The sequence below is a fragment of the Pan paniscus genome, chromosome 11 (genome assembly GCF_029289425.2).
Source record: "Pan paniscus chromosome 11, NHGRI_mPanPan1-v2.0_pri, whole genome shotgun sequence".
Taxonomy (NCBI): domain Eukaryota; kingdom Metazoa; phylum Chordata; class Mammalia; order Primates; family Hominidae; genus Pan; species Pan paniscus.
In genome coordinates this window covers 8,605,204-8,629,619 of record NC_073260.2, presented here as the reverse complement: position 1 = coordinate 8,629,619, position 24,416 = coordinate 8,605,204, and the positions used below count along the sequence as shown (strand labels likewise).

Here is a 24,416-nt window from a genome sequence, read left to right as displayed (position 1 = left end):
GCAAATAGAAGCATTTTTTGAATGGGAGGGAGAGGGATGTGTTAACATGATTTAGCTGGGAATTAAACCCATAGGAATGTGTCGGGCATATTTTCTGTGACTAGGGGGTAAAAAGATTAAAATGGCTACTGAGGATGGGCTTCAGTAAGAGGAGGTCTCCCGAAGGCCTTCTCTGCCCTGTGCCTCTGCAGTTCCCTGACTCCTTGCTGTGTTCGTCCCTGCCTTTTTGGTAGTTGTGCCCCTGATGTCACTCCCCTGTGTGTTCAGATCCTACCTGCTGGCCAGGTGCAGTGGCTCACACCTGTAATCCCAGCACTTTGGGAACCCAAGGTGGGACGGTCCTCTGAGACCAGGAGTTTGAGAGAGTGGCCTGGGCAACATAGCAACACCCTATTAGTACTAAAAATAAAAAAGTTAGCTAGGCATAGTAATGTCATGTGCTTGTCTAGCTACTTGGGAGGCTGAGGCAGAAGGATTACTTGAGTCCAGGAGTTCGAGGCTGAAGCAAACTGTGATCATATCATTGTACTCCAGCCTGTGTGATAAAGCAAGACCCTATCCTTTAAAAGTAAAAAACAAACAAACAAACAAAAAACAAACGTGCTTAACCTTTCAACACTCTCTTCCAGTCCCCCCTCCCTTCTGAAACCATATTTTACATCTCTGGTCCTCATTAAATTTTCTGTAACTTCTGCCCTTGTAACTCTTCTACAACACAAATGAATACATAATCATATACTGCCTAGTAGTATTTCCTAATAGTTTTATGTGAGTTTCATGGAAGAGAGTGTTGAAACGTAGGTAGGTTTGTTTTTTATTTTTTAACTTTTTCTTAACTTTTTTTTTTTGAGATGGAGTCTCGCTCTGTCACCCAGGCTGGAGTGCAGTGGCGCGATCTTGGCTCACTGCAAGTTCCGCCTCCTGGGTTCACGCCATTCTCCTGCCTCAGCCTCCCGAGTAGCTAGGACTACAGGCGCCCGCCACCGCACCTGGCCAATTTTTGTATTTTTAGTAGAGACCAGGTTTCACCGTCTTAGCCAGTATGGTCTCGATCTCCTGACCTCGTTATCCACCTGCCTCGGCCTTCCAAAGTGCTGGGATTACAGGCGTGAGCCACCATGCCTGGCCTTTTAAAAAAATTTTTAAGAGATAAGGTCTTGCTTTGTCGCCCAGGCTGGAGTACAATGATATGATCACTGTTCACTGCAGCCTCGAACTCCTCAAGTAAACTGTAAGCTTGTGAATGCAGGTTTCATCTCATTTTCTGTTTCCCCAGCATAATGCTGAATACATAGGCTCTCCATAAAAAAAATTCTTGATAAGAATGATATTAAATGGACTAAATGAGAAATTAAACTTTTTATTCACTTACAAGGAATGAAAGTTCTCAAATAGCTAACTTATTTTCTTATGTATCCTAGGACTTTTTATCTGGTTCTGGGGTTTCTTTCCCAATGAATATACTTATATATGTTTATTTTATTTATTTATTTTTGTATTTTTAAAAACCAGAACATTTATTGTGTGGCTAATCTTTGAAATTCTTGGCTGGGCTCGGTGGCTCATGCCTGTAATCCCAGCACTTTAGGAGGCCAAGATGGGCGGATCACTTGAGCTCAGGAGTTTGAGACCAGCCTGGCCAACATGGTGAAAACCCATCTTTACTTAAAAATTAGCCAGGCGTGGTGACGCATACCTGTAATCCCAGCTACCTGGGATTGTGCCACTGCACTCCAGCCTGGGTGACAAAGCGAAACCCTGTCTTTAAAAAAAAAAAGCAAATAAATTCTTGAGATGAACTGGGTGCTGCAACAGCTGCCCTTTTGGGTTTAGGTGTTGTTCCTTTATGGAAATCCACGCCGCTTCATTCGGCCAGTCCCTGTGGCCTTTAGTCTTTTAGCCTTGGCACACCAGTCATACTTCCTCTTGCGCTTGGCGGGGTAGCCACATTTGCCACAGGTAGACTTCGGAAGGTGACAGGCCTTAGAGCCACAGTGGCCGCACAACGTGTGCATCATATTGCAACACTTTTCAAACGATAACGTTCCCTTTGTCATCTCCCTTCTGTGTTTATTTTTTTATTGTGGTAAAATATACAGAAAAGTTACCATTTTAACCTGTTTAGGTGTATAACTCAGTGGCATTAAGTATATTCCCAGTGATGCAGTCATCACCACTATCCATTTTCAGAACTTTTTCATCATCCTAAGTGGAAACTCTGTACCCATTAAAAAATAATATCCCATTTCCCTCTTTCCCCACCTCTTGGTAACCACTTTTATGCTTTTTCTCTCTATGAATTTGCTCATTCTAGGACTTTATATAACTATAATAATACAATATTTGCCCTTTTGTGCCTGGCTTATTTCACTTAGTGTTTGTTTGTTTGTTTGTTTTTGCGACGGAGTTTCGCTCTTGTTGCCCAGGCTGGAGTGCAATGGCGCGATCTCGGCTCACTGCAACCTCTGCCTCCCAGGTTGAAGCAGTTCTTCTGCCTCACCCTCCCAAGTAGCTGGGATTACAGGCATGTGCCACCACGCCTGGCTAATTTTGTATTTTTAGTAGAGATGGGGTTTCTCCATATTGGTCAGGCTCGTCTCGAACTCCTGACCTCAGGTGATCCGCCTGCCTAGGCCTCCCAAAGTGCGGGGATTACAGGCATGAGCCACCGTGCCTGGCCTCACTTAGCATGTTTTAAAGGTGCATCTGTTGTTACGTGTATCAGAATTTTTCTTCTTTTTTAAGGCTGAATAATATCCCATTGTGTGTGTGTATATATATATATATACACACCAAATTTTGTCCATCTGTTGGTGGAACTTGTGTATGGTGTTTTTTTTTTTTGAGACAGTCTCACTCTGTCTCCCAGACTGGAGTGCAGTGGTGTGATTGCCTGAGCCCAGGAGTTCAAGCTTGCTACAACCTTGACCTCCCGGGCTCAGGCAGTCCTCCCACCTCAGCCTCTCGAGTAGCTGGGACCACAGGTGTGCACTACCACATCTGGCTAATGTTAAAAAAAAATTTATAGAGACAGAGTCTTGCTATGGTGTCTAAGCTGGTCTTGAACTCCTGGGCTCAGGTGATACTCCTGCCTCAACCTCCCAAAGTGTTAAGATTACAGGATTGAGCTCCCTTGCGCGACCTGATATTTTAATATTTTTTTAAAAAAGTGTAATATGCATACAGAAAGGGGCACAAATTGTAAATGTACAGCTTGATGAATGATCACAAATGAATACCTCCGCATTCCACTATCTTGCTCAAGAAGTAGAAAATTATGAGCACACCCCAGAAAGCCTTGTGCCCCCTTCCAGTTTCACTCCTGCCTTCCTCCTCCTCAGAGATAACTACTGTCTTACGTTTTAGCACCATCGATTAGTTTCCCTTGTTTTTGTTTTTAATATTCCCTTGTTATCCTTTTAATGTCTATAGGGTCTGTGGTGATATGCTTTTTCCATTCCTCACATTGGTAATTTGTGTTTTTTCTCTCTGTTTCTCTCTCACACACACCTTTTCAGTTAGTTTTGCTGAGGGTTTACCAATTTTAGTAATCTTTTCAAAAAAAATTTGTTAACTTTCTCAATTGTTTTCCATTTTATTGATTTCTGCTCTTTATTTTCTTTCTTTTACTTAAAAAATTTTTTTTTTTTAGAGATAGGGTCTCGCTATGTTGCCCAGGATGGTCTCAAACTCCTGGCTTCAAGCGATCCTCCTGCCTTGGCCTCCCAAAATGCTGGGATTATAGGCGTGAGCCACTGCACCCAGCCTACTTTGGGTTTAATTTGTTCTTTTTTTCTAGCTTCTTAAAGTAGAAATTTAGATCGATTCCAAACCTTTCTTATCCAACATAGGCATTTAAAGCTGTGTATTTCCTACTAAACACTGCGTTAGCTCTATCACATAAGTTTATCACATAAGTTTTCATGTGTTGTTATCAAAGTGTTTGATTTCCAAATATTTGGGAATTCTAGATATCTTGGTTTCTAATTTAATTTCATTGTGGTCAGAGAACATCTTCTGTAGAATTTCAGTCTTCTGACATTTACTGAGACTAATTTTATGGCCCAGCATATAACCTGTCTTAGTGAATGTTCCATTTGTACTTGAAAAAAGTTTTTGTTGTTGCATGTAGTTTTCTATAAATCAAGTTGTTTCATGCTTTTGTTTAAACATCTTCTATATTCTTACTTTTTATTTTGTACTTATTTCATCTATAGCTTTGCTGAGGTTTTTTTTTTTTTTTTTTTTTTTTTTTGTAGAGACAGGCTTTCACCATGTTACCCAGGCTGGTCTTGAACTCCTGAGCTCAAGCAGTCTGCCCTCCTGGGCCTCCCAAAGTGCTGGGATTACAGGTGTGAGCCACTGTGCCTGGCGGTATCTCTCTTTTTTACTGAGAGAGTGATGCTGAAGATCAACAGCTATAATGATATATTCGTTTATTTTTTCCTTTAATTCTATCACTTCTTTTAGTCTTAAAAGCATTTATTCTGCCGGGCGCGGTGGCACACGCCTGTAATCCCAGCAATTTGGGAGGCTGAGGTGGGTGGATCACAAGTTCAGGCGTTCAAGACCAGCCTGGCCAAGATGGTGAAACCCTGTCTCTTACTAAAAATACAAAAATTAGCTGGGCTTGGTGGCAGCTGCCTGTAGCTAGCTACTCGGGAGGCTGAGGCAGGATAATCCCTTGAATCCGGGGTACAGAGGTTGCAGTGAGCCGAGATCGCGCCATTGCACTCCAGCCTGGGTGACAGAGTGAGACACCGTCTCAAAAAAAAAAAAAAAAAAAAAAAGCATTTATTAGGAAACAGGAAAGACTGAACAAGAACAAGAGAACTAAGCATGTAACTCAAGAAGCCAGAGAACCAAAGTAATCCCACAGTACACAGAAGAGAATAATAAAAATAAAAACAAATTAAGAATGGAAATGATCAATAAAACCAAAAGCTAACTTTGAAAAATATTATTGATCTAGGCACACTTCTGGTAAGATTAATGAAGAAAAAGAAAAGGTAGAATATTTAGAAAAGGAACAATATTTAGAATGAAAATATAACTATAAATACACTCTCAGTTTTTGCCTCTTTTTTTGTTTGTTTGTTTTTTGGAGACAAGATCTCACTCTGTCACTCAGGCTGGAGTGCAGTTTCAATCATAGCTCACTGCAACCTCCGTCTCCCAGGCTCAAGCTGTTCTCCCACCTCAGCCTCCTGAGTAGCTGGGACTATGGGCATGCGCCACCATGTCCAGCTGATTTTTTTTTTTTTTTTTTTTTTTTTTTTTGTGGAGACGGGGTTTCATCATGTTACCCAGGCTGGTCTTGAACTCCTGAGCTCAAGCAATCTGTCCTCCTAGGCCTCCCAAAGTGCTGGGATTACAGGTGTGAGCCACTGTGCCTGGCTGGTTGTTTTTTTTTTTTTCTTTTCTTTCCTTTTTTTTTGAGACAGAGTTTTGCTCTGTCGCCCAGGCTGGAGTGCAGTGGAGTGATCTTGGCTCACTACAAGCTCCACCTCCTGGGTTCATGCCATTCTCCTGCCTCAGCCTCCTGAGTAGCTGGGACTACAGGTGCCTGCCACCACGCCCGGCTAATTTTTTTGTATTTTTTTTTTTAGAAGAGACGGAGTTTCACCGTGTTAGCCAGGATGGTCTCAATCTCCTGACCTTGTGATCCACCTGCCTCAGCCTCCCAAAGTGCTGGGATTACAGGCATGAGCCACTGCGCCCGGCCTGTTTTTTTTTTGTGTTTTTTTTTTATAGTTTGTATTTTTCTGCTGAGATTCACCATGTTTTCATTCATCAGGCCTGTCTTTTCCTCTAAATCCTAGAAGGTATTTGTAATAAAGACCGTGCCTGCTAATTTAAATATCTGAGTCATCTTGGGGTCTGTTTTTATTGATTGCTTTTTCTGTACATTATGAGTCAGATTTTCCTGCATTTTTGCATGTTAAATAATTTTGATTGTATGCCAGACGTGGGTGTTATATTGTAGGGATTCTCAATCTTGTTATCTTTCTTTAAAGAAGTTTTCATTTTGTTTTGACAAGTAGTTAGGTTACTGTAGTTACTTAAATTACTGTAAGTGACTGGTTGTTAAGTTAGTTTGACCCTGCCAGGTTTGGTTTTATGCTTTGTTAGTATGGGTTTATCCTTGGTCCAGACACCCGGCCCTTAGAATAGAGGGTACTCTTTAGACTTAATGCTTGGCCTTTTTGGGGTCAAAACAAAATAACAGAGGTGCTCAGCAAAGTCTCTCCACCCTGGATGAACTGGTACTTGAATGTCTTCCAGCACTGTGAAACCTCTGTGTCTGTGCAGTTCTCAGCCTCACAGCCACCGCTGTCTGCTAAACTTCATAGAATCTGGAAGCCATGGACCCACAGGATGCCTCCCACCTTCTTCTGCCTACCTCTGTGTTCTGTTACCCCACCCATGCCCTCATCTTCTCTCAGATTTCTTGCCCTACAAATTCTACCTGCCTGAGCATCCTCAAATCCAAGTCTTTGCTTCCTCACTTCACAGAGATGGCTGCTGTCAGTTTAGGTTCCATCTCCCTGCACTGTGTTTGGGAAGGTGCCCCAGGCAGGAAGTTGGAAGCAACATGCAACTTACCTTATGTTTTTCTCTTTCCTCAAGGGTCACAGCCTTGCCTTGCCTTGCCTGTCATCTAATGCCTGAAAACAGTCGTCTCAAATATTTTATTCAGCCGTACAGTTGTTTAGGACAAAAGGATATCTAATACCACTTTTACTGCATTATGGACAGAAGCAGAAGTTCAATTCTGCATATTCTTTTTTTTTTTTTAAGATGGAGTCTCACTCTGTCGCCCAGGCTGGAGTGCAGTGGTGTGATCTTGGCTCACTGCAACCTCCACCTCCTGGGTTCAAACGATTCTCCTGCTTCAGCCTCCTGTGTAGCTGGGACTACAGGCATGCACCACCACACCAGGCTATTTTTTTTTTTTTTTGCATTTTTAGTAGATAGGGTTTCATCATGTTGGCCAGGCTGGTCCCGAACTCCTGACCTCAAGTGATCCACCTGCCTTGGCCCCCCAAAGTGCTGGGATTACAGGCGTGAGCCACTGCACCCGGCCAGACTTTTTTTTTTTTTTTTGAGATGGAGTTCTGCTCTTGTTGCCCAGGCTGGAGTGCAATGGTGCAATCTTAGCTGACCGCTACCTCCGCCTCCTGGGTTCAAGTGATTCCCCTGCCTCAGCCTCCCGAGTAGCTGGAATTACGGACATGTGCCACCACACCCAGCTAATTTTGTGTTTTTAGTAGAGACGGGGTTTCTCTGTGTTGATCAGGCTGGTCTCGAACTCCCAGCCTCAGGTGATCCGCCCACCTCGGCCTCCCAAAGTGCTGGGATTACAGGTGTGAGCCACCGCGCCTAGCCTCCGGCCAGACTTTTAAATGTTAGCCTTGCAGGTAGTTGTGCAGTAGTATCTCCCAGCCTTAATTTGCTCTTCTTTGATGACTCATGAGGTTAAGCACCTTTTCATATGTTTACTGGCCATTTGGAATATATGTGTACCTATGTATCTCTTGCCAGTTCACCTCTTTTGTCCATTTTTCTATTTATGTTTATTCCTCATTGATTTTTAGGAGTTATTTGTATATTTTTTTCCTTTTTTTTTTCTTTGTTTGAGGCAGAGTCTTATTCTGTTGCCCAGGCTGGAGTCCAGTGGCACAGTCTCGGCTCACTCCAACCTTGACCTCCTGGGCTCAAGCGATCCTCCAACTTCATCCTCCTGAGTAGCTGGGACTATAGGTGTGTGCCACCACTTCTGGTTAATTTTGGTATTTTTTGTAGAGTTGGGGTTTTACCATGTGGCCCGGGCTGGTCTCAAACTCCTGAGCTCAAACCATCCACCCACCTCGGCCTTCCAAAGTGCTGGGATTACAGGCGTGAGCTACCGTGCCTAGCCTGTGTACTCTCAATACAGGTCCTTCGTTGAGTGTATTTATTATGACTATTTTCTTACACTTTGTGGTTCACCTTTTCACTCTTTATTTACATAATTATAGCCATTGTGCATTTTCACTCTCTCTCTCTCTTTTTTTTTTTGAGACAGAGTCTTGCTCTGTCACTCAGGCTGGATTACAGTGGTGTGATCTCGGCTCACTGCAACCTCCGCCTCCCAGGTTCAAGAGATTCTCCTGCCTCAGTCCCCCGAGTAGCTGGGATTACAGGCGCCCACCACCACGCCCAGCTAGTTTTTGTGTTTTTAATAGAGAAGGGGTTTCACCATGTTGGCCAGGCTGGTTTTGAACTCCTAACTTCAGGTGATCCGCCCACCTTGGCCTCCCAAAGTGCTGGGATTACAGACGTGAGCCACTGCGCCCGGCTGCTTTTTCACTGTCTTAATGGTGTCTTTGATAAACCTTAATTTTGACTTAGTCTAATTTAATCTTTTATGGTTAGTACTTTTTTTGTGGTCAGTGTAAGAAATCTTTGTGCCTACCCTAAGGTCACAAAGAAGTTTCACTCTCTTACATCTCATGTTTATGGTTGGCCTGGAATTGTATTTTCTGTGCAGGGGCGAAGGTTCATTTTTTCCCTCATATTGACCTAGCTGTTTAATTGAAAAGAACATCTGCTGCTGTGTAAATCAGGTATACATGTACGTGTGGATCTGCTGGGGAACTCCTTCCCGTTAATTTGTTTGTCTGTCCTTGCACCAGTATTACACTGTATTACTGTAGCTTTAAAATAAATCTTAATGCCTGGTAGAATAAGGCCTCCTGTTTTGTTCTTCAATATTGTCTTGGCTTGCTCCTTTGTATTTCCATATACATTTTAGAGTGGGTTTTATCAGCTTCCATACCCAAACAGAAATACCCTTAAGGATTTTCTTCTCTGATTGCACTAAATCTATAGGTTTCTTTGATCCTAGAAATGAATAATAGAATATAAAGAATTCTTATTGATGAAAGAAAGCTATTTCAGGAAACTTTTTTTCTGTTAATGATAAAGGCTAAATGATTCCTGTCAATTGTTTCAAATTTTCAACTTTCAAAATACCTGCTGCTTCTTTCCAATTCACCTTTCTCTATTCTTTTTTTTTTTTCCAATTGTATTTTTCTTTGACTCTCAGTACTTGTCCCTTGATAGTGGAGACCATGTTTATACATTTTCATGGATCGAACAGTATTTTTTTTTAACAGACTAGCTACTTAGTGAATACGCAGTTGAATCTACTTGTTTGGCAGGTTCAGGCATTGAACAAGTACTCAGTGCCTGTTCTGTATCAGGTACTGTGTCAGTCTGGGATAAGAGAGCCAGGAACAACATAGCCAACAAAAGGCTCTTTGTGTCTAATTTATATTCCTGAGGACCACCACTGGCCATCTGCTTGGGAGAATGGTTATGGCTTGAATAAACAGTGTGGAGTGGGTCCAGGGAACCGGCTGAGGAAACGGGACATTTACTCAACCTGATCTTTGTTAAGCAGTGGAGAGACCCCTGGTGGAGCCAGCAGTACCCTTTATCTATAATAGCTTGCTTTTCATCTTTTTTATATCAGTGGCTGCCTGTGGCCTCTCACCAAATCTGGTGGACTCATTTTCTCTGTGTATTTAGTTTTTCTCCTGGAAATGACTAACAACTGCTTAAGTCCTCATTCCTTTCTCCAGGTTTCTGGTGCTGCCATAATTTGTTCTATCCACTTGGGATACTGCTGTAGTGGGAATATTGTCCCTGTTACCATCTTCAGGTTACAAACCTTTTCCCCAGCTTGTGGTAAAATCCCAGGGGTCTGGTGGATCCCACTCATTTTAGGATGTATATGGGAAGCTAACATTATAGGCACAGTGTTTTTTTTTTTTTTTTTTCACTGTGTCCGTCTGTTCTTCAGAGGAGCAAAGGCTAGCATGACCTTTAAATCCTCCTTTAAGAGTACTGAATTTCTGCCAGGAGCGTGGCTTGTTCCTCAAGTGTCGCTAGGTGAATTGTTATTAGCGAGGAGGGATGAAATTGGGAAATCTTAAAAAGTAGAGAATTCCTTCAGATTTCATTCTTGAGAGGTAGAAAACAGGAAATAGAATTGCTAAACAGAGAAGGGGAGTGTTTTTAATAGAGATATTTGTATGAGAATAAGAGGATGGGGCCATAATCTGAGGATGCCTGTCTTGTTTGCTCTTTGACTTAGTTGGATCTTGGGTTGGTTTACTTCCTGTACAAACTGTGAGTTACTAGGGACTGAATTTACAGTAATATCTAAACTGATTGGAACCTTCACTTGAACAGAATTTAGTTTTGGCATGTTCACTTTTAAGAGAAAGAAAGAAAGGCAGCCAACCCAGTATCAAGAGTTTAGTCAAAACAAACAACTCCCAGATTTGCCTTGGTAGTGAATAGATTCAGCATGTTTGTACTTTCTACTTCTTCAGTATCATATAGTAATTTATTGTTTTATTGGTGATTTTGCAGCATCCTAGGTTGCAAAGAATATCTCTTGTGGATGTGTAAAGTTAAAAAAAATTTTTTTTTCTTGTAGCAGGGTCTCAGTGTTGCTCAGGATGGTCTTGAATTCCTGGGCTCAGGTGATTCTCCTGCCTCCGCCTCCCAGGTAGCTGTGAGTACAGGCGTGCACCACTGCGCCTGGCTGTAAAGCACTTTTTTTTTTTTTTTTTTGAGACAGGTCTCGCTCGTCGCCCAGGCTGGAGTGCAGTGGCGCAATCTCGGCTCACTGTAAGCTCCGCCACCCGGGTTCACGCCATTCTCCTGCCTCAGCCTCCCGAGTAGCTGGGACTACAGGTGCCCGCCACCACGCCCGGCCAACTTTTTGTATTTTTAGTACAGATGGGGTTTCACCATGTTAGCCAGGATGGTCTCGATCTCCTGACTTTGTGATCCGCCCGCCTCGGCCTCCCAGAGTGCTGGGGTTACAGGTGTGAGCCACTACGCCTGGCCTGTAAAGCACTTTCATATACTTTTTTGTGAGGTCTGTGGTATAGGTAGGATACGCATTATTCCTTTCTTTCAGTAGGAAAACTTGTGCTTCGGGTAGTCGTGTTTTTAGGGTTACATTGCTGATTAGTTTTAGAGCTGGGTTGAAATCAAGTGTCTCTTGACAGCTTGAGTGTTTTTCAATTGGAAACATTACTTTTTGAGGATAGACTAATGCATTTTGAAAACATTTGCATCATTGAAATGAGTGGGGTCTAGCTTTAGAATTTAATCAAATTTTTAATTTTTTCACAATTTCGTGGTATGTTTTTAATACTCTATTGAATATTCTTTTTTTTTTTTTGAGATGGAGTCTCGCTCTGTCACCCAGGCTGGAGTGCAGTGGCACGATCTCGGCTCACTGCCAGCTCTGTCTCCTGGGTTCACGCCATTCTCCTGCCTCAGCCTCCCCAGTAGCTGGGACTACAGGCACCCGCCACCATGCCTGGCTAATTTTTTTTGCATGTTTAGTAGAGACAGGGTTTCACCATGTTAGCCAGGATGGTCTTGATCTCCTGACCTCATGATCCGCCCGCCTTGGCCTCCCAAAGTGCTGGGATTACAGGCGTGAGCCACCACGCCCAGCCTGAATCTTCTTCTTTTTTTTTTTTTTTGAGACAGGGTCTCACTCCGTCACCCAGGCTGGAGTGCACTGGCATGATCTTGGCTCACTGCAATCTCTGCCTCCCGGGTTCAGGCAATTCTCCTGCCTCAGCCTCCCGAGTATCTGGGATCACAGGCGTGTGCCTCCAAGCCTGGCTAATTTTTGTATTTTTAGTAGAGACAGAGTTTAGCCATATTGGCTAGGTTGGTCTTGAATTCCTGGCCTCAAGTGATCTACCCGCCTCAGCCTCCCAAAGCGGTGCGATTACAAGTGTGAGCCACTGCGCCCAGCCTCTATTGAATATTCTTACCCTTTGGTAGTTGAGTGTTTTGGAATGGCGGTGTGTAACAAACATACCTTATGTATGCTTTTATGATTTATAATTTTATGCTGTTATGAAATTTTATAATTATAAAATTATTTATAATTTAAAAAATTTATACATTGTCCTACAAGCTTTGTGGCAGTTTTACGATTTATTTTAAAATTAAATTGAACTTTTTTTATTGTGTTTTTTTGAGATACAACCTTGCTCTGTTGCCCAGGCTGGAGTGCAGTGGCATGATCTCGGCTTACCGCAACCTCCGCCGCCTGGGTTCAAGCGATTCTCCTGCCTCAGCCTTTTGAGTAACTGGGATTACAGGCACCTGCCACCACATCTGGCTAATTTTTGTATTTTTAGTAGAGATGGGGTTTCACCATGTTGGCCGGGCTGGTCTTGAACTCCTGACCTCAGGTGATCAGCCTGCCTCAGCCTCCCAAAGTGCTGGGAATACAGGTATGAGCCACTGTGCTCGGCCTAAATTGAACACTTTTGAATAGATAATACATTTTCTAATTTAAACTACAAAGCTACAGAACAAACGTGTATTTTCAGAAGCTTGCTTGCACCTCTGCCACTCTGTCCTTTTCCTTCTCCTACTCCTCTGGAAAGCATTTTGTGTGTGTGTGTGTTTTGTTTTGTTTTTTTTTTATCCTTCCAGTGTTCTTTTTTGCAAATACAAGCAAATATATATTTATTACACAAAAGATAGCATACAGTATATACCGTTCTGCACCTTCTTTTTTGTTTTTCCCTTAATAGATCTTCAGGATCTCCCCATATTGTAATATGTATATCTTCCTTCTTTTTATGGCTGCATTGAATTCCACTGTCTTGGAAGTATCATTGGTTTTCCAACCAGTTCCCTTTCTGGACTTTTGGAGTGTTTCCAGTCTTTAGCTATGATAAACAGTGCTTCAGGGATAACCTTACAGCTGTGGGAGAGATTCCTAAAAGTCGGGGCACTGGGTTTAAGGGTACATGCGTTTGTCATTTCTATTAGTAGATGGATTCTACTTGGTAGATAGCTACCATTTCGCGTATGTCTGTGTGTATATATATGTGTATGTGTATGTGTGTGTGTATGCATGTGTGTGCATATATATATATATATATATATATATTTTTTTTTTTTTAAGACAGGGTCTGGCTCTGTTATGCAGGCTGGAGTGCAGTTGCATGACCTCGGCTCACTGCAGCTTCAGTCCTCGGGGCTCAAGTGATACTCCCGCCTCAGCCTCTCTAGTCGCTGGAACTATGCATGTATACCACTATGCCTGGCTGTTTTTTGTATTTTTTGTAGAGATGGGGTTTTGCCATGTTGCCTAGGCTGGTCTTAAACTCCTGGGCTCAAGTGCCTCCTCGGCCTTCCAGAGTGTTGGGATTATAGGCATGAGCCACCACACCTGGCCTGTATTAATATAGAGTAATAGAGATCTATATTGGTAGATATTTCCACATTTTCTTCCGTAGACATCATTCTAGTTTACAGTCCCATCGCTAGTAATACAGAGGTTGCCTTCATCCCCAAAGCCTAGCTAAGAGAGTGTATTGTCAAGCTTTGGGACTTTTTCCAATCAGATATGTAAGAAATAGTATTTTAGTATGGTTTTAAATGGTAGCTCTTCTGTGAGTGAGGTTGAACATTGTTTTTTTGTTTTGTTTTGTTTTTTGAGACGGAATTTCGCTCTTGTTGTCCAGGCTGGAGTGCAGTAGTGTGATCTCGGCCCCACCGCAACCTCCGCCTCCTGGGTTCAAGCAATTCTTCTGCCTCAGCCTCCCAAGTAGCTGGGATTACAGGCATGTGCCACCACACCTGGCTAATTTTTTATTTTTAGTAGAGACGGGGTTTCTCCATGTTGGTCAGGCTGGTCTCAAACTTCCGACCTCAGGTGATCTGCCCACCTCGGCCTCCCAAAGTGCTGGGATTACAGGCATGAGCCACTGTGCCCGGCCGGTTGAACGTTTTTAACATGTTTAGGGGAGATATATACTTATCTTTCTGTGAACCATCTCATCAGGTTCTTTGTGTGGCAGATATTTCAATAGGAAACTATGTAGGGCCTAGCTGATTGCCTATATAGAATCCAGTACCCTATCTATGCCCCTTCACTGCCCAAGCATGTCACAAGGAACTGCCCTATTCCAAGCTCCAGAGGGCCTGCTGAGTAGGTGCTTTTCAGCCCTGCTTGTATATTAGAATCTCCTCAGGAGCTTGAAAAGACTGTTTCCAGGTCTACCCCCAGGGGTTAATTTAATTGGTCTGGGGAGAGGCCTGAGTATCAGTTTTTTGTTTTGTTTTAGTTTTTTAGTAAGGAGAGACTTTATTGAAAAGGATTTTTGCAAGGAGGGGAAAATGACTGTTGAAATAGGGAGGACACTCTGATGATAAGGAGGTGTGCAGGCATTTTCTTTTTCAAAAAATGTTTTCAATTTTAAAATTTAAAAAAAAATTTATTTTATTTATGTATTTATTTTGAGGTGAAGTCTCACTCTGTCTTCCAGGCTGGAGTGCAGTGGCGTCATCTCAGCTCACTGTAACCTTCACCTCCCGAGTTTAAGTGATGCTCCTGCCTCAGCCTCCCAAGTAGCTGGGACTACAGGTGTGCACTACCACACCCAGCTAATTTTTGTATCTTTTGTAGAGATGGGGGTTTCACCATGTTGGCCAGGCTGGTCTCGAACTCCTGACCTCAGATGATCCACCCGCCTTGGCCTCCCAAAGTGCTAGGATTACAGGTGTGAGCCCCCGCACCCAGCCACCTGGGCATGTTTAAAGAACCCAGTACCTCAGGTTTAAGGAGCTTTTATGTTTGGTCCAGACTACGTTTCAGGGAAGCCACAAAGCAGAGTTTAAAGCCTGCTGAGCACCGAGCTGGTTCTTGGTGCTAACAGGGCTGAGACTAGTGAAAAAGTCATGTTGAGGCATCTGCTCAGTTCCAGTGTCTTCCTTGGCATCTGCTTGTGCCTACTGTTTGCCCCCTTTGCCTGTGTGTTAAAACAGCCTCTGTCTCAGAACAGTGTCTTTTTTTTTTTTTTTTTTTTGAGACGGAGTCTCACTCTGTTGTCTAGGCCGGAGTGCAGTGGCACAATCTCGGCTCACTGCAACCTCCACCTCCCAGGTTCAAGATATTCTCCTGTCTCAGTCTACCAAGTAGCTGGGATTACAGATATGCACTGCCACACCCAGCTAATTTTTTGCATTTTTAATAGAGATGGAGTTTCACCATATTGGTTAGGCTGGTCTCAAACTCCTGACCTCGTGATCCGCCCACCTCCACCTCCCAAAGTGCTGGGATTACAGGCATGAGCCACTGCAGTGTCCTTTCTTGAGGAATGGTGGTCTATTAGGAGAAAAACCAAAAGATAAGACCCAAGACCAAGGAAATTGTAGTCTCAGTGCAAAGATACAATCAGAACATTGCACAAGGGGGAAAGAAATGTCGTGCTAGTGTTTGTATTTTAATTGTCTTTCCTTATTTAGACCAATAGTAGTAACAGGTAACTTGGGTTGCATGCTTACTAAGTTCCAGGCAGTAGTCGAATAACTTTTAATATTTAATATTCAGAAAAATAAGGAAGAAATGAAAACTGAGAACTTACTAGCACATCCGGAGTGTTTATATTTCTTGAAAAGCTCATTACAGGTGGTTGCTGGAATGAGATAGTTTGTGTGCGTGAAGAAGAACACACAAAAATATTAAAACATGACATGAGTGATGGTAATACAGCAGGTCCCCAGATAATGGCCTTTCATTCACTATTGTTTCATTATCATGTTGATAAGGAAAAAAAATCAATTCCCTGCTGGAGCTACTGTCTATTTGGAATTTACACATTCTCCAGTGTCCTTGTGGAACTTAACTCTTGTTTACATCAATTACCTTGCTGATTGATGGACAAATCATGGAAAATTGGTTTTGTTATATGTCATTTTGCTCAAAGCCCCAGTTTCCAAGAACCTATCAATGACATTAAGTGAGAACTTACTGTAGTTATTCCCTCCCCATTCAAAACAAATTTATTGTTTAGAGGATATAAGGAGAAAACATTTTTTCCCTCAGATGTATCCTTCTGTGTGTTATGTGTCTTTTTCTTTTGAGACAGGGTCTTGCTCTGTCGCCCAGGCTGGAGTGCAGTGGTGCGATCTCAATTCACTGCAGCCCCCACCTCCCTCGTTCAAACAATTCTCCTGTCTCAGCCTCCAGAGTAGCGGGGACTACAGGCGCGTGCCACCATGCCCGGCTAATTTTTGTATTTTTTTTAGTAGAGACGTGGTTTCACTATGTTGGTCAGGCTGGTCTTGCACTCCTGACCTCAAGTGATCCACCTGCCTCAGCTTCCCAAAGTGCTGGGATTACAGGCATGAAACACTGTGCCTGGCCAGATATGTGTCTTTTTAGGCAAGCAGTGCTTATGTTGTTTGTTAGTGGTAAGCTGCCTTCGTAGCTCTGTGTTACCTTGAGTGAGACATGATGTGATGTTTAGTTCGTAGCATCCTCAGCACTGTCTTATTCACAATCATTGTCAATCTAAATGCATAGTCCTTCCTGATTTTTTTTTTTGAAGGCTTTTTAAAAAAGTTTAATTGAGATATGGTTACAATGGAGAAAAACCTTCAGGAAATATAAATGTAAAAAAAATTTTTAAGCTTTATTATTTATTATAAAAACAACGTACATTTTTGTAAATTATTCAATCAAGGAAAATTGATTCAGAAAGCCATTTGAAATTCAATCAGCATGATCAATGATACTTTAACCCCTATTCAAATGAAAATTATCCTAATTAAAAGTAGGTGCCCTAAGACCATTTTTCAGGGTGCATTTGGGTTCTATTGCTTCCACATCAGTAACTCATAATTACTGTATGGATTTTATAAGTTGATCCAACCATGGTATGACTTCTGTGGGTACTGGTAAGTCCACATCATTGCTTTGTAATAATGTATAATCATGACTGGTTGCAGTGGCTCACGCTGCAATTTCAGCACTTTGGGAGGCTGAGGTGAGAAGATTGCTTGAGCTCAGGAGTTTGAGACCAGCCTCCAACATAGGGAGACCCCAACATAGGGAGACCACATCTCTACAGAAAATAAAAAATAACAATAAAAAATGTGTAATCACAATGTTAAAGTGAATCAGAAGAGTTGCTAAGTTATGATCCTTTAATTGAATCAAAGTTTTTTGTTTAAATTGGCTTGCTGAGGAGTTTCCAGTAAATTAATAATGATTTATGTAATTAATATTATGTTAATATTAATTGTTATTTTAATCAGGTCACTGCCCTGCATGCCAACTTCCACTGAAGTGGGAATGTTTCACAGTGATTCAGTGGCCAATTAGCAATGCTCAGATTCGCCATTTGTTGAGAGATTCACACACACACAATCAATCAATTAAACATTCACAATGTGGTTATTAAAGGCTGTAATTAGGGAGACAGTGAACCACAGGGATGGCTCAGAAGGTCGGAGCACTGATGGACCCTCAAGTGGGTTGGAAGTCCCTTGGATGCTGGTAAGTGAGGAGTGGCTGTTCCTCTCCTGGAGAGCCCCTGGGCGGCAATTGTCATGCTAGGAGGAGGCCTCAGAGTTCTCATAGGCAAAGATTCCAAAGGCGCCCCAGACATCATCAGCTCCTTGCTGTGTGTATGATTCTCCAAAGGTCTGCCCAGTATCATGGTCTCAGCCAGCTCTTGGCTCCATTTTTCCATCGGTGGTGGTACTATGCCACAGCAGGTGTTATTATCTCACCACCTTATTCTATTAGACGTATGTTTATCACTTCGAAGAAAAACAATTTTACTATGATCTCAGTTGCCAGTCTAGTACACATGTGCTTATCATTCTTTGTTTGCTTTTCTTTTGAGTCAGGGTCTTGCTCTGTCACCCAGGTTGAATTGCAGTGGCACGATCATCACTCACTTCAGCCTGTAATTCCTAGGCTGAAGGGATCCTCCCACCTCGGTCTCTTGAGTAGATAGGACTACAGGTGTGCACCACCACACCCAGATTTTTTTTTTTTTTTTGTAGAGAAGGGTCTCACTACGTTGAACTCCTGGTGGCCTCAAGGGATCCTCCTACCTCGGCCTCACAAAGTATTGGAATTACAGGTGTGAGTCACTGCAGCTGGCCTTCGCTTATCACTGTGAGGAGTAAACAGCTGCACGGTGGGCTTAATGCCATCTAACATGAGTGACTCCATGTTGAGACAGTAGGACCACAAATGATTATTATATAGTGATGAATGGCCACAGGTACATAGACTAAGGAGCAACATCCCTGCTCCTGGGATATCCTTTAGTCAAAGGGCTAGAAGGGTCCTGGAGGTTTGCCACTTCGCTGTCTTGAGGTACAGAGTTCCTAGACTAAGGGACTGGCTGCATTGTTATGTGTGAGTGCTAGTCATGGTGCTACCTGGCACCCACAAATGCCACAGCAGACCCATGGTCGAGGGAGAGGAGCAGGAATACCAGTTACCATGCCGGAGTAACAGTTACCGCACTGATGCACCAGTTACCATGCCAGAGTAACAGTTAGTGCACTGATATACCAGCTGCCATGCCGGAGTAGCAGTTACCACACTGATATACCAGTTACCATGCTGGAGTAACAGTTACCACACTGATACACCAGTTACCATGCCAGAGTAACAGTTACTGCACTGGTATACCAGTTACCATGCCAGAGTAACAGTTACCACACTGATACACCAGTTACCATGCCAGAGTGACAGTTACTGCACTGATATACCAGTTACCATGCCAGAATAACAGTTACAGCACTGGTATACCAGTTACCATGCCAGAGTAACAGTTACTGCACTGGTATACCAGTTACCATGCCAGAGTAACAGTTACCGCAGTGATACACCAGTTACCATGCCGGAGTAACAGTTACCGCACTGGTATACCAGTTACCATGCCGAAGTAACAGTTACCGCACTGGTATACCAGTTACCATGCTGGAGTAACAGTTACCACACTGGTATACCAGTTACCATGCCGGAGTAACAGTTACCGCACTGGTATACCAGTTACCATGCCAGAGTGACTGATTTTGACCAGGACCTTTGGGTTGTACAGAAGGGGTGAGACCATACCTGTCCTCAAGCATTTCCAACCTAGTGTAGAGAAAAACAGGAGCAAGATAAGAACAACGTACTGAAAAGGAAATTGGATGAGGGCCTGGAAAAAGGGGTAAAGTGAGCTGGTTGGGATTGGTGAGTGCCACAGCTTCCTGCCCCTTAACAGATCAGTGCCATAGTGGCTGTGGTGTCCCTGGCCCAGACCTTCTCAGACAGGGCCTGGGTGCCCTTTACAGAGCAGTTGGGAAGAGAAGGGAACCTAGCCTTGTGACCTTTTGCTCCACAGACCTAGTCGTTGTGGTGCGAGGCTCAATCGTCAGCCCACCGAGTCATGTATGTTCTCTGGTTGCCCCTGGTTTTGGCTGAACTCAAAGGATGGCTATTTGTGAGGAGTACTGGTACTTTTTGCCACTTGTGTGTGCCCTAACTGTGGTGGATGCCATTTTGGGGATTATGCTGAGCAGTGAGTCACATGAGATGCACACGTAGCTTTTCGGTGATTAATCCAGGACAATGCCCTTACCCACATACTTCTGAGATGTACTGATGATGACTACATTTAAAGCTTTTTCTCCATTGGCTAGAAGTTGAGACCCATTGCAACAAAAGCACTTCCACCTCTCCTGAAGTGCATTGGGAAAACTGGAGGCCATTACTAGATTTACAGATGATGGGCCGTGCTTAAATAACCCATCTTAGCCAGACTCCAGGTTTCGTCACATATTCCCTACCTGTTGCTGCCATTGAGGGCTTTCTCTGTGCTAGGCACTACCAAATAATGCTTTGGTAACTTTGGTAATTTGGTAAACTTGGTAATTTGGTAAATTTGGTAATAAAGAGCCTTTATTCTAAAGTGCAAATCTAAGTTTGGGGTTCAGTAGCTGAAAACTCTCTGGTGGTTCCCATTATATAGAGTAACAGTCTTCATTTTAAAAAAGGTCATGTACCCTTATTAGAATTTTGTGAGCAAACAAATATGTGTGTATCATATGTATGTTTATATGTATATCAGATGTATGCACATTAGTATGTGCTATTAAGATACTTTATATTATATAATATATACTGTATAATACCGTATATTATAAAGCATTCATAAAATGAAAATGAAGATGAAATAAATTGCATTGTAAATATTTAAAAATTTAAAAAATGTGTTACTGGTACAAAATTTTTTTGTTTCTAAAAAATTATTATTAATGAGCAATGGGACTGAATTTGCTTCACCGTTTTTTTAAAATCTTGATTTAACATTTGTCATACAGCTATTTTAACATCTTACACTAAAGTTGATTCTTTTTTTTTGGAGACGGAGTTTCGCTCTTGTTGCCCAGGCTAGAGTGCAGTGGTGTGATATCGGCTCACTGCAACTTCCATCTCCTGGGTTCAAGCGATTCTCCTGCCTCAGCCTCCCAAGTAGCCAGGATTACAGGCTTGCGCCACCACGCCCAGCTAATTTTTGTATTGTTAGTAGAGATGGGGTTTTGCCATGTTAGCCAGGCTGGACTTAAACTCGTGACCTCAGGTGATCCACCCGTCTTGGCCTCCCAAAGTGCTGGGATTACAGGTGTGAGCCACCACGCCCAGCCTAGTTTATTCTTTTAATAGTGCTTGGGGGAGGTAGCCTCTAAGATGACCCCCAGTGATTCCCCACCTCCTGGTATTCCTGGCTCTTTTGCAAATGTCAATTCTAATTTGGTCCTAAGGTCTCTCTCTTGAGAATGGCTATAGATTCTAGTCCTGCCCAGGAAAATAAGTTAGGTTCGAATGTGTTGGTCAGGTGAGACACAGAGCAGCACAGCAAGACACATGAAATAGCAGAAGTATTTTTATTACTTACTGATCCCAGAGAGGGGAGAGAGAACCCTGGGCCAAAACCTTTATTGGGAGTCCAGGGAGTTTCCCAAGTGGGTTTCCTAGGGCAATTATGTTACCCAAGCCAGTAGTTCTAATTGATGAGTTAAAAGGGAGCAGGCACAAGCTTTGTGGGGGTCACGCTGTGATTGAGACATGGTCACTGTAGCATATTCATCTAGTACTTGTGGGGTCGGGGAACAAGAGGGGTGAGCCACATAGGCCCTACGTAGCTGTCCTGTAAAGAGGTAGGGGAGGTGGCCGTCAAGAGGCATGGTGTTAGGCAGATGTCTGGAGTGGCCACATTGAGGGATTGGAAGGGGGTGTGTTTCTATGCTCCCTTAAGGATATTTTTGGAAACAACATGCTTGCTGCATACAAATATTCAAACATTTTATCTTTAAAACAAATTTTAGTACTGGTAACATTTATTAACTTTTTTTTTTTTCTGTTCCCTAATTTGCTACCCAGCTTTTACATCAAAGCTCCTATCACAACCCTTCTTGGTTTTTTCTTTTTTTCCCTGAGATGGACTCGCTCTCTTTCGCTAGGCTGGGGTGCAGTGGCCACAATCTCAGCTCACTGCAACCTCTGCCTCCCGGGTTCAAGAGATTCTCCTGCCTCAGCCTCCCGAGTAACTGGGACTACAGGCGCATGCCACCATGCCCAGCTAATTTTTGTATTTTTAGTAGAGATGGGGTTTCACCATGTTGGCCAGGATGGTCTCGATCTCTTGACCTCATGATCCACCCGCCTCGGCCTCCCAAAGTGCTGGGATTACAGGGGTGAGCCACCATGCCTGGCCCCTTCTTGTTTTTGTAGCTTGTCACATGATGAATGCTTTTTACCCTGGGGGAGACCAAGACTTTGAGTAATAGTTTGCTTTTATAAGCCAGAATTTGTTCTACACCTAGAAGGATAAAACTGTCTTTTCTGGCCAGGCGCAGTGGCTCACGCCTGTAATCCCAGCACTTTGGGGGGCTGAGGCAGGCGGATCACGAGGTCAGGAGATCGAGACCATCCTGGCAAACGTGATGAAATGCCATCTCTACTAAAAATACAAAAAAAAAAAATTAGCCGAGCGTAGTGGTGGGCGCCTGTAGTTCCAGCTACTGGGGAGGCTGAGGCAGGAGAATGGTGTGAACCCAGGAGGCGGAGCTTGCAGTGAGCCAAGATCGCACCACTGCACTCCAGCCTGGGCGACAGAGAGAGACTCCGTCTCAAAAAAAAAAAAAAAAAAACTATCTTTTCTCTCTGGTTTCTTTGCTGTTCCTTTTCAGGAGAGAAATTACAATAGGATTGGTGGCCTAATGATGTTAAGTGCCAAAGTTTCATTCGAGGTTTTGGGGTAGAATGTTTTTCAACTGTTTGCTTTTATATGAGACAAAGTGGGCAAGGAATAAAGGTAGAGTGGTGAGAAGGGTGTTATCCCTTCCTGGGAACCTTTTTTTTTTTTTTTTTGAGGGGGGCAGAGTTTTGCTCTTGTTGCCCAGGCTGGAGGGCAATGGTGTGATCTCGGCTCACTGCAACCTCCACCTCCTGGGTTCAAGCGATTCTCCTGCTTCAGCCTCCCTAGTAGCTGGGATTACAGGCATGCACCGCCACACCTGGCTAATTTTGTATTTTTAGTAGAGACAGGATTTCTCCATGTTGGTCAAGCTAGTCTTGAACTCCCGACCTCAGGTGATCTGCCTGCCTTAGCCTCCCAAAGTGCTGGGATTACAGGCGTGAGCCACTGTGCCCAGCCCTGGGAACCTTTTAATTGTCAACTGTGTAGGTGTTCATGCTGGCCTGCATAATAGAGCGCCTGCTGTTTGATTTTCAGTTTTCTGTAGAAGGAAAAAAAAAAATCAAACCAACAATAGCAAAACTCATGATACCTCCTGGTCTCTCTCTCCCTCTCCTCTGCTTGCATATTCTGGTCTATAACAGGAAATGGAACCTCCTCGAGTGAGGGGAAAATGACCTTCACATTTAGGTTTCTCACTCTAAAGTTATTTCTTAAATATTTTAGCCTGAGTTCTTTTAATAACAGACCTCAGCTCTAGTTCTTTGAAATGCATGTGGGAAAATGTTTATCAGTGTTGAAATCTGACATTTTTTTAATCTCATGAACTCCACAATTGTCTGATTATTAAAGTCTTGCTTACTTGACTGTGACTAAAATTCTACTTTCAGAAGAGTAGAATGTACCCCTACCAAATTGAAGATCAAATAAATAAAGTGGACCTGGAAAAGTAAGGCTTGCCATTGTGTGTCAAACCAGCCCTTCCCAGCTGTGGGCTTTGTACTTACGGACTCAGAACGTGAATGGAAGTACAGACTCTGGAACATGTAGGAGCTGTTATCCCTTGCCAGTTTCATGCTTCACTGTCCATCTCCTGGCCAAATAGAGAGACAAGGGTGACATTAAAATCATGGGTTTATCTGAATTCAAATCTCAGCTGCTCACTTACTAACAGTATGACCGCAGACACCAGCAAAACGTCCCACTGCTGCTTATTTCCAAGCCTTTCCAAGGTCTTCTGGTCAGGGCAGATTCTTCTTTCTTGTTCCTAAATTTAAAGTTTCAAGAATTTAATGCCTTTTTTTTTTTAATGAATTTAATGCCTCTTGGGGGGTAGGTTTTCCTAATTTAACTTTATTTTTTTAATTTTATTTTTAAATTAGTGAACAGTAAAATTGACTTTTTCAATGTATGGTTTTATGAATTTTAATACATTTATAGATTTGTATAACTACCATCGCCACCACAGGACATAAAATATTTCCATAATCCCAATAACTTTCTTCGTGCTATTCTACTCTCCTGCCTCCTGGCAACCACTGATCTGTTCTCATCACTATTGTTTTGTCCTTTTGAGACTGTCACAGAAATGGAACCATCTAGTATGTAACCTTTTGAGACTGGCTTCTTTCACTGAGCGTAATGCCTTTGAGATCCATCTAAATGTTGCATTGACAACAGTTTGTTCCTTTTCATTGCTGAGTAGTATTCCATTGTATGAATATGGCACAGTTTGCTTATTCATTCATCTGTTGAGGATGTGTTTGGGTTGTTGCTTGGTGGGGCATTGGTGATTATGAATAGAGTTTTAAGCATTTCTGTACTGTTTTTATATGAACATAATTTTTTAATTCACTTAGCATATAGTCTTCTGTCTGCTGTAATAAGGTACCACAAAACTGGGTGGCTTAAAGCAACAGAAAATTATTCTTCCACTGTTCTGGAGGCCAGAAATCTGAAATTAGTATCACTGGGCCAAAATCAGGGGGACAGCAGGGCCTTGCTTCCTCCAGAGACTCCAGGAGAGAAACACTTCCTGGCCTCTCTGGCTTCTGGAGGCCACCTGCATTGCTTGGTTTGTGACCCCTTCTTGCATCACTCTGACCCCTTGTTCCGTTGTTTTATTTCCTGTTTTGTAATCAAGTCTCCCTCAGGCTGGGCACCCCTGAGGGAGCATGGCTCATGCCTGTAATCCCAGCACTTTGGGAGGCCAAGGAGGGCAGATTGCTTGAGCTCAGGAGTTTGAGACCAGCCTGGGCAACAAGGTGAAACCTTGTCTCTACAAAAAATATTTTTAAAATTAGCTGGGCATGGTGG

The 24,416-nt window shown here is 42.9% G+C and overlaps 1 protein-coding gene and 1 pseudogene across 1 annotated transcript in view; one reads left to right on the top strand and one right to left on the bottom strand.

Annotated features, from left to right (window-relative positions):
* Positions 1–24,416, top strand: part of ABL1 (ABL proto-oncogene 1, non-receptor tyrosine kinase) — a 171,710-nt gene that overhangs the window by 9,979 nt on the left and 137,315 nt on the right. The gene's annotated exons all lie outside the window — the stretch shown is intronic.
* On the bottom strand, positions 1,451–24,058 carry LOC134728556 (large ribosomal subunit protein eL37-like; annotated as a pseudogene).